The sequence below is a fragment of the Henckelia pumila genome, chromosome 4, assembly GCF_033568475.1.
Source record: "Henckelia pumila isolate YLH828 chromosome 4, ASM3356847v2, whole genome shotgun sequence".
Taxonomy (NCBI): domain Eukaryota; kingdom Viridiplantae; phylum Streptophyta; class Magnoliopsida; order Lamiales; family Gesneriaceae; genus Henckelia; species Henckelia pumila.
In genome coordinates, this window is record NC_133123.1 from 172,284,569 (window position 1) to 172,295,286 (window position 10,718).

Below are 10,718 nucleotides of genomic sequence, written 5' to 3' on the forward strand. Positions count from 1 at the left end.
AGAAGTAGTGTTAAGTGAAACATTTTATTTCAATATAGAACATACCCTTCGCAGTTCGCAACTGCTCAAGGTATTCCTTGCAGTTACGTTTCCAATGACCGGGTTTCTTGCAGTGATGGCAAACTTGTTTAGACTTGTCCAATTTTGCATGTAACATTTGGCCTTGAGATCATGGTCCAACCATTTCTCTAGTTCGGCCAACCTTTCGGCAGTTACATCAGCCAGGGCTGTTTTCGGAGAAGCCTTTTCTAACACTTAGAAAATCTTTTCCGAACTTAGGACAATCTTAACTTATGGAACCTTCCTGTATTGTTTTGTTGGAGAATTGAAACATGTGGATTACGAAGATTCATCATAATGATATACTGAGATGAAACAGACAATTATCGATGATTGTTTAATTAATTTACTAAGACATAAAATAGGCGAAATTTATTTTATGAATCTCACTCCCACTATTTTAACGATTTCACTACCCTCTAGTGAAAACGAGAAACTGTTTTTCTTAGTGAGAACATGGAGTCCAATTGACAAACTATGGTCCCGAATAATATCAGCCAACCATAATTTTCAAAAGGTAGAGCCCAATTGCTTCCAATGCAACCTCCACGTTTTTACCTCATGTCCAATAAGGGCCCAATAATATGACGCCGTTTATTGTGACATGTCAAGATGACCCATCAATATTAAGTTGTGATGGACGGTCGCCATGTGGATCCCCCAATAATATGAGCCGATCCCATGGGAGTTCCACCCAACTTACAACATGTGTCGATCCAATGTACAGCTTTCCGACGAACGGGCCCCCCCAATAACATGAGCCGGACCGTATCCGCGGGTAGCATCTCATACATTGATCGTTGATGGAAGGTAGGAACATTTAAACAAATTTAAATTTCCTTTATTTATCTTGATATCAATTTTAAATCATATTTAAAATGAGGGATTTTAATTTTGAAAATTTGTCTCATCATTTTTAAAATTTTGTATGTTTGCCGGATTCACACAATTTTGTCTAAAACATGCATACAACAATAATATCACATATTATATAGGATGATCGATTCCATTTCTAATCAACCCGTGGTTGCCAATCACGAGTCTTAGTCCAATCCTAGGTAATATGCAGTATGCAATGCAATCCTATTACATTGTGCTTCCAATTTACATTTCTTCTGTCTTTATTGTCTGCTGGGCCCACCTCCGTCTTCAAATCTTCATCTCCCACTAAATCTAATGTATTTATAATAAATAACAATGACAAGTAGGGGATACATTTTTAAGGGGTGGGAACGGGCCATAAACCAAGCCCACTTTTATTACATATGACAATTCATATTGGGTCATAAACCAGGCCCATTAATAAATCCAACAACAATAAAAACAAATGTAAATTCCTAACATACACCTACAAAATTGGTCATGACAATCGATCATCCTTATCCAATAACATTTAATTCAAAATTAATTTATTGGATAACATGCAATGACAATTTAAATTTAAAAGGATAAAATCCTATTCCATATATAAAATCTTATTTTACATACAAAATCATATTTTATCTTTTTATCAAATAAAATCATATTTTATCTATAAAATCCAATTTTATACATAAAATCATATTTTACTCAATATATCCATAAGATCATATCTTATCATCAATTGTACCAAAAATAATTAATTTCAAAATTCAATTTAACGGATAAAATATTTAAATTTTCCAAAAATTCAAATTTATCCAAAAATCAATTTTAAAATTTTCGGACTCGAACAATTCGATCCGATGCCTCGTGGACCAATCAAAAACAATTTTCGATCGGACCAAAATTAGAATTTTAACATATTAAAATTTAATTTTAAAATTAAAAAATTAATTTTTCCGCGGGCCGCCCGGGACACTCTCGGGCCGGGCAGCCCGGCTGCCCCTAGGCCAGCGACGATCGCTGTCCAGGGCAGCGACCATCGCTGCCCCCCCCCCGGGGCAGCGATCCAATCGCTGTCCAGGTTTTGCCCGAAAAAAAAAATTTATTTTAAAATATTTATTTTGTTTCAAAAACCGAGGCTTAAAAATTTTTGTACAATCGATTAATTTAATCGCTTGATCTAAGCAACCTGGCTTTGATACCACTGTTGGAGAACGCGGCGATCAGATCAATCAGGATTGATACCCGGTGAGCGGAAGTTTAAAAATTTTATATGGAACGATTCCATAATGGGTATCAAAACCTTACGATTAAATTGTGTGTGTAAAAATTAAATAACAATTATAAATTTTTACCTCCAATCTCGAATCGAGATTATGGACACCAACAGATTGCTCTGCTCTTGTTGTATATCCCTGGAACTGATGGACGAACTGTTTTTCAATCAGGTCCACGAACGAATATTTAATCCCTCTGATAGATTGCACTAGAAAATCTATCAGAAGTTTCTACGAAGAGAATTAACGAATTTGATCCGTTAAACCAGACTGTAATTCAAAATTCACAGACTGGAATTTCCGAGCAGAGGGGAGGGGGGCGGCCACTGTCAGAGAAAAATACTAGGTTTTTCGAAAATTTGTGACCTGTTGTGTGTAATTTCTGTACTGCAATAACTTATTTATAATGTAGGCCACTAACAGCTTAGGGCCCATTAGTCATAAGTTCAAGCCCGACAAGCAAAGCCCGCATGTTCAGAAATTAATATAAAATTCATCATGACTCCGATTGATAAACCGATTTCACCAATGTGCACAGAAACCATTTCTGAACCTTTTAAAGTCAAGATAAATTTTTCTGAATCCGAATTCAGTGATTTCCAAAAATGTCCATCCCTATGTCATTTTAGGAAATCTTACTCCTCTACTCTTAAATAAGAAGTCCAACTTCTTTGTTCATTATATTTAACTCTTTAAATTTAACTATCTCAACGGGGATTAAAAATCCATTACTCTGTGTGACCCTCAATGGTTCAGGGATACAGCTAGTCGTGGGCTCACAACTCCTTGTGACTCGGAACAACAATTTCCGACATGCCCATCGAATCATGGTAAGAGCGCCTAGCAACATCGCCCCATGATTCCCTAGGTATCACTGATAGTGCCTGCAAGAACCAATAGATTTTGGTTAGCGTACAGTACGGTCCCTTCATCCATATATCCCGATCGAATCAACAACCATTGGTATATCGAGAGTCGTTCGAGATTCGATAACTATGCAATACATCTTGAAGATCAAATAGTGACATCACATGTGTTACTAAGAAACCATTTCTTAAAACACATCATGTACTCTGGCCAGAGATTCGTTACACTAATATCTCCTCAGATCGCATAGGATATCCACACTCGCAAGTATGTGGTGAATCCTTGACAACAAAGCATCGACTCCTATATGTGTTGTAACTGTACCCAATCCCGACACCTAATGACCCCAATAGAGTCGGTAAACGATTCAAAGCACAGTACTAGCATATAGAGTCTCAATGATGTTTCAAGTAGTAAGGACTAATGGTGTACAACCAAAACCGCGGACTTTATCCACTCGATAAGTGATAACCACTTGGAAAGTCCGGATAGGGTAGTTCGATCATTCATCGTATGAATATCCATTTGCATGCTTCGAACATCTCTATGTTCCTTACCAATGAAACGTGGTACTCTGCATCGCAAATGCTAGTCTCAAACTCGAGCGATCCTTATCCTTATTATCGGACGGCTCAATCGACTATGAACAGTTTAGAATACACAGTGACTATAAGATGTGTTTCATGATAGACATCTCCATGTTCTACCACATCTTACATACACTATAGTATATTCAAGGTCTTTATCAAAACAACAATAGTATATCACAATATAACAATATGAAGAAAGATAAAGTCATTGCCATTAATAAAAGTGTAAATTATATTAAACAAAAGATTGTTTATACAAAGAGTCATCAAAGCCCTTAGCCACAAGTTGGCTCACCGGGCACCCACTCTTTCAAATTTCGACCGGTGATCAATACTCATTATTCTGGGATTGCTCGGCAGAACATCACGGCGAATAATTTTGAGTTGAAGCCAGCTCTTATTAATATGGTGCAGCAAAATTAGTTCAGGGGTGCAGCTACTAAAGATCCAAATTTGCACCTGCGTAATTTTCTGGAGATTGCTGACACAGTGAAGATTCATGGTGTTACTGAGGACACCATCAAACTACGATTGTTCTCGTTCTCTCTTAGGGACAATGCTCGTAGTTGGTTGCAATCACTACCTCTTGGGAGTATCACTATATGGGATGATATGGCTTCCAAATTTCTGGCTAAGTATTTCCCGCCTGCTAAGACGGCTCAGTTGAAAATAGAAATTACTACATTCAAACAGCAAGATTTTGAGCAGTTATATGAAGCCTGGGAGCGGTACAAGGAGTTTCTTAGAAAGTGTCCAAACCATAATTTTCCGGACTGGGAAAAAATTGAGTTATTCTACAATGGTTTGAACGGGCCAACTCATATTTCTGTGGATGCTGCAGTTGGAGGTTCAATATTTTCTAAATTTCCTGAACAGGCTTATGAGATGCTTTAGCAAATGACCGTTAACAGTTATCAGTGGCCGAGTGAGAGATCTGCAATAAGGAAGCCTGCTGGAATTCATGAGATTGATGCATTCATTGCTTTGACTGCTCAGATGGATACTATTTCTACACAGTTGGCTGCACTGACCAAAGGGAATCAAAGTTCTACTGAGACAGCATCACTGGCGACTGCCGTAAATTCTGCTGATGGATTTGAGAGTGTGGAGCAAGCTCAATATGTGAACAACAGGAATTACAACAACTATCGAGGTAATCCTGTACCCAATCAGTATCATCCTAGTTTGCGTAATCATGAGAACTTTTCCTATGCAAATAATAAGAATGTGTTGAATCCTCCACCGGGGTTCAATACTCAGAATGGTGAAGGTAAGGCATCGTTGGAAGATTTGGTGAGTAATTTCATTGCAGAATCATCCACAATATTTAAGAGGAATGAGAATAGGCTTGATAGTATGGAGACGCACTTGACCAATGTGAGCGCTTCTATGAAAAATCTTGAAACACAAATTGGTCAACTGGCGAATGCATTGAATAATCAGCAAAGAGGTGTGTTTCCTAGCAACACCGAGATTAATCCTAGGGAGCAATGCAAGGCTGTTATTCTTAAAAGTGGTAAAGAACTTGGGACTGATAACCAATAGATAGTGGATGATGAGGAAATTGAAGAGATTGTGGTGGAGTCCGAAAATTCTGATAGCAAAAATTCTAGCAAGTCTGCAGTTGTTCCTGAGAAACCGCCTGTGCCAAAAGTTGTTCTGCCATATCCTCAGCGGTTCAAGAAGAAAGCGTTGGATGAGAAGTTTTCTAAGTTTCTTGACATCTTCAAGAAAATCCATATAAATATTCCATTCGCTGATGCTTTGGAGTAGATGCCACACTACGCGAAATTCATGAAGGATGTGATGGCAAGGAAGAGAAAACTTGAAGAGTTTAAAATAGTGAAGTTGACAGAGGAGTGCAGCGCCATCCTATAAAAGAAACTGCCATAGAAATTGAATGATACAGGGAGTTTTACTATTCCTTGTATTATTGGTGGTGCGACTGTCAATAGGGCATTATGTGATTTAGGTGCAAGTATTAATTTAATGCCTTTGTCTATTTTCAGGTCTTTGGAGCTTGGTGAGGTGAACCTAACCACGATTACTCTGCAGTTGGCAGATCGTTCTCTGACATATCCTCGAGGAGTTGTGGAAGAAGTCTTGGTAAAAGTAGATAAGTTTATTTTTCCTGCTGACTTTCTAGTGCTTGACATGGAAGAAGATCAAGATGTCCCTCTAATTTTGGGAAGACCATTCTTGGCAACTGGCAGAGCGTTAATTGATGTGCAGGAGGGTGAACTAACTCTACGAGTTGGTGGTGACGCTGTCACTTTCAATATCTATAAAACCATGAAATACCAAGATGAGGTACGTTCTTGTTGTAATCGCATTGATTTATCTAATTCTTATGAGAATAATTTTTGTGCAGGATTGGAATTGGAGGATGCGTTGGCAAAGTGCTTAATTAATTCCATAACCCAATTTGAGGGGGATGATTGGGAACTTAGAGAGCAATTTCTTGCTCTTGAAAGTTTGCCAAAGGAAAAAGATGGCCAAGAAAAAATTGGAGCATTGCCTGAGGAGGTCAGCAAAGAGGTACCAGTTTCTTCTACTCCTGAATTGAAAGAACTGCCTGGTCATTTATGTTATGCATTTTTGGGAGAAAATTCGACTAACCCGGTAATTATTTCATCCTCTCTTACTCATGATGAAAAGGATAAATTATTAAGAGTTTTGAGAAAATTTAAATCTGCTTTGGGTTGGTCAATTTATGATATCAAGGGAATTAGTCCCAATATTTGCATGCATAAGATTTTAATGGAGGAGTCATATAGTCCCTATGTTGATCATCAAAGGAGATTAAATCCTGCAATGAAAGAAGTGGTAAAAGCTGAGGTGTTGAAATTATTGAATGCTGGTATTATTTATGCCATATCTGAAAGTTCTTGGGTGTCGCCAGTACAGGTAGTGCCGAAAAAGGGAGGAATGACTGTAGTTAAAAATGAGAAAAATGAGTTGATCTTGACTCGTACTGTTACTGGTTGGAGAGTTTGTATTGATTATAGAAGGTTGAATAAGGCTACTAGGAAAGATCATTTTCCTCTTCCTTTTATTGATCAAATGCTTGACAGGTTAGCAGGTTACAAGCATTATTGTTTTTTAGATGGCTATTCTGGCTACAATCAAATTGCTATAGCGCCAGAGGATCAAGAGAAAACAACTTTCACATGTCCCTATGGTACTTATGCTTTTAGGAGAATGCCATTTGGTTTGTGTAATGCACCGACTACTTTTCAGCGATGCATGGTGGCCATTTTTTCTGACATGGTGGAAGAAGTTATGGAAATTTTTATGGATGATTTTTCTGTGTTTGGGTCTTCGTTTGATCATTGTTTGCACAATCTGACCCTTGTTTTGCAGCGTTGTCAAGAGAAAAATCTAGTGCTTAATTGGAAAAAATGTCACTTCATGGTGCAAGAAAGCATCGTACTTGGGCATAAAGTGTCATCTAATGGGCTTGAGGTGGATCGAGCAAAAGTGGTTGCGATTGAAAAGCTTCCACCGCCAAATAATGTGAAAGCCATTAGAAGTTTCTTGGGACACGCCGGGTTCTATCATCGTTTTATTAGATATTTTTCTAAAATTACTAAGCCTTTATGTAATTTATTAGAAAAAGATTCATCATTTATTTTTGATGATGCGTGTTTGCAGGCGTTCACGAAAATCAAGGAGGCACTAATTTCTACGCCTATTATGATTGTGCCTGACTGGAAGGAGCCGTTTGAAGTAATGTGTGATGCTAGCGATTATGCTATAGGAGCAGTTTTGGGACAAAGAAAAGATAAGATGTTTCGGGCGATTTACTACGCCAGCCGCACTCTTGACGGAGCACAACAGAATTACACTACTACGGAAAAAGAGATGTTGGCTGTGGTTTTCTCCTTCGACAAATTCAGGTCCTATCTTATTGGCTCTAGAGTAATTGTTTATACTGACCATGCAGCAATTCGCTATCTCTTTGCCAAGAAGGATTCCAAACCAAGATTGATTCGGTGGATACTCTTACTACAAGAGTTTGATTTTGAAATTAGAGATAAGAAAGGGAGTGAGAATTTAGTGGCGGATCATCTGTCTCGCTTGGAGTTGGAAGGAAAAGTTGAACATGAACTCATCAAGGAACAATTTCCTGATGAGCATCTCTTTGAGGTAAATTCTAAACTTCCTTGGTTTGCTGACTTTGCTAATTTTCTTTCTTGTGGTGTTTTGCCTCCAGATCTTAATCATCACCAAAGGAAGAAATTTTTCCATGATGTCAAGTTTTATCTATGGGATGATCCGTTTGTGTACAAGAAGTGTTTGGACCAAGTGATAAGAAGATGTGCGGACGAAGCTGAAGCAAAAGAAATTCTGGAACAATGTCACTCTGCACCGTATGGTGGTCACTTTGGAGCCTCACGGACAGCCGCCAAGGTACTTCAGTCTGGTTTTTATTGGCCAACTTTATTCAAAGACAGTTATACCTTGGTAAAATCATGTGATAGATGTCAAAGGATGGGAAATATATCTAGGCGTCATGAATTACCTCTCACAAATATTTTAGAGGTTGAATTATTTGATGTGTGGGGTATTGATTTTATGGGACCATTTCCTATATCCTTTGGACAATTTTATATTTTATTGGCTGTTGATTATGTTTCGAAATGGGTGGAAGCAATCGCCACCCCCACTAATGATGCTCGTGTAGTGGTGCAGTTTGTGCAGAAAAATATTTTCACGAGGTTTGGAACACCAAGGGCCATTATCAGTGATGAAGGTACGCATTTTTGTAATAAAATCTTTAATTCATTACTGAAAAAATATGGTGTTAGGCATAAAGTGGCATGTGCATACCATCCGCAAACAAATGGGCAAGCTGAAATATCCAACCGGGAAATCAAGCAAATTCTGGAAAAGACGGTCAACACAAATCGGAAGGATTGGGCAATCAAGTTGGATGATGCACTATGGGCATACCGGACCGCGTTCAAAACTCCTATTGGCATGTCGCCATACAGGTTGGTCTTTGGTAAAGCATGTCATATGCCAGTGGAGTTAGAGCATCGTGCATATTGGGTGGTGAAAAAGTTGAATTTTAATATGAAAGCTGCTGGCGAAGAGCGACTGTTGCAATTGCATGAGATCAAAGAGTTTCGTAATCATTCATACGAAAATGCCAAGCTCTACAAAGAACAGACCAAAAAGTGGCATGACAAACTGTTGTTAAAAAGAGAATTTGAGCCTGGACAACATGTATTATTATTTAATTCTCGTCTTAGATTGTTTCCAGGTAAGTTGAAATCGAGATGGTCTGGTCCGTTCACCGTGGTGAAAGTGCATCCCTATGGAGCCATTGAACTGAGTTGTCACGATGGTCAAACCTTCAAGTCAATGGGCAGAGGTTGAAACATTACTTCGGCAATGAAGTGCGGAACATGGACAAAGTTTCTTTGATCGACCCTGCATAAGAATTCCAGAAAAGTCGGGCTGACGACGTTAAACCAAGCACTCTTTGGGAGGCAACCCAATTTATTTTATTTTTTTTTATTTTACTAATTTTGGTCCTAATTAAGAGTTTTATTGCAGGTACTTTTATGTGCAAAATCATACTTTGGAGTGCAAAAAGTCAAAACTCAGGCGCCCCAGCGCCATTATTCCAGCACTCCAGCGCTATTCTGTGAGTTCAAAAGTCGAAGGTTTTGCGCCCCAGCGCCATTATTCAAGCGCTCCAGCGCTATTCTGTGAGTTCAAAAGTCGAAGGTTTGGTGCTAAAGCGCCAAATACGTAGCGCTCCAGCGCTCTCTCGGACAAGCATCGGGCGCTCCAGCGCCAATTATCTAGCGCTCCAGCGCTAGATCGAAAATTCTGAAAAATAAGAGGGGATCTCAGATTTCATTCATCAAATCTTCATAATTCCCAGCCTTGTTCACCGCCTCCACGCGACCCGCCCCTGCAAATCGAAAAAAATTCCCACCTGAAAATCTCGGTTACACCATCAATCGCATATATTCATCCTTTCATAGCACTTGTTTGAATTTTAGTCATCCGGGTTCCAATATTTTTGCAGCTAAGGTTATTCGAGTTTGGGGGGATTTCAATCCATCTTCAGTCGCCACATTGGTTCGACTTCAAGGAAGGATCGCGAGTTTATCTTCTATAATTTCCGGAATCGTTGCTATCCAACCGAGGTATTGTGAAATTTTTTACACTGGGGATTCGAGATTCATTGGTTCTATTGTTGAATTGGGTTGGATTCCTATTTACTTGTTAATTCATCGGTGATTATCAGACATATTAGTAGATTTCGTAGGAGATTTGTGAATCATAGGGTTATTTGTGCTATCTCGGGTTTGTAGAAGTGTTATTGTTGGTTGTGCGGCGTGGTAGACTTGTGTTGATTGGTTGAGGCTTGAACGCCATTGTTGGAAGTGGTGCGGTGCATTGCTGTTAATTATTGCTTGGTTGATTGTGATTAGAATATTGTAATGGAACCAAGAAAGAAACAAAAACAGGGGGCATCTTCGTCCGGTACTTTCGATGCTCATCGTTTTTGGGATGAAGAGGCCGCCATGAATTATCCTCTCATGATGAGCAAGAGCATGGTTAGAGAAAGAGGTTTTGATCCTAATTCCCCTCTACCATTGTGGGATGTGCAACATGCAGCTCATGAGCAAAGATGGACGGGTTTTGTCCAACCTCCAAGTGATGTCGTTGTTTCATTAGTCCGGGAATTTTATGTCAATCTCAAATGCAAGCATGAGCAGTATTATGTTCTAGTGCGGGGAAATAGGGTGGCTTTTGATGGACATTCTATTAACACCCTCTTCCATATGCCATCTCTTGATATGGATGACTATTCGGAGTTCCAGGACGGCGAGGTAGACTATGATGAGATTCTAGCGACCCTGTGTGAGGAAGGGGCGCAGTGGAAGATGAAAGATGACAAGGTAGTGCATTTTCCGTCTGGGAAAATGAAGCAAGACGCGAGGTCTTGGTTTTTCTTGGTGGCTGCTCGTGTTTTGCCCACAGGTCACACTTCTGAGGTGACGAAGAAACGGGCTGTCCTGACTTACTGTATCAT

At 39.2% G+C, this 10,718-nt stretch overlaps 1 non-coding gene across 1 annotated transcript; it reads right to left on the minus strand.

The window, feature by feature from the left end:
• Positions 1-4,319: 4,319 nt before the first annotated feature.
• On the minus strand, positions 4,320-4,425 carry LOC140869943 (small nucleolar RNA R71). The gene has a single exon (XR_012146931.1). It is a non-coding gene; the product is annotated as a small nucleolar RNA R71 (small nucleolar RNA).
• Positions 4,426-10,718: the final 6,293 nt, after the last annotated feature.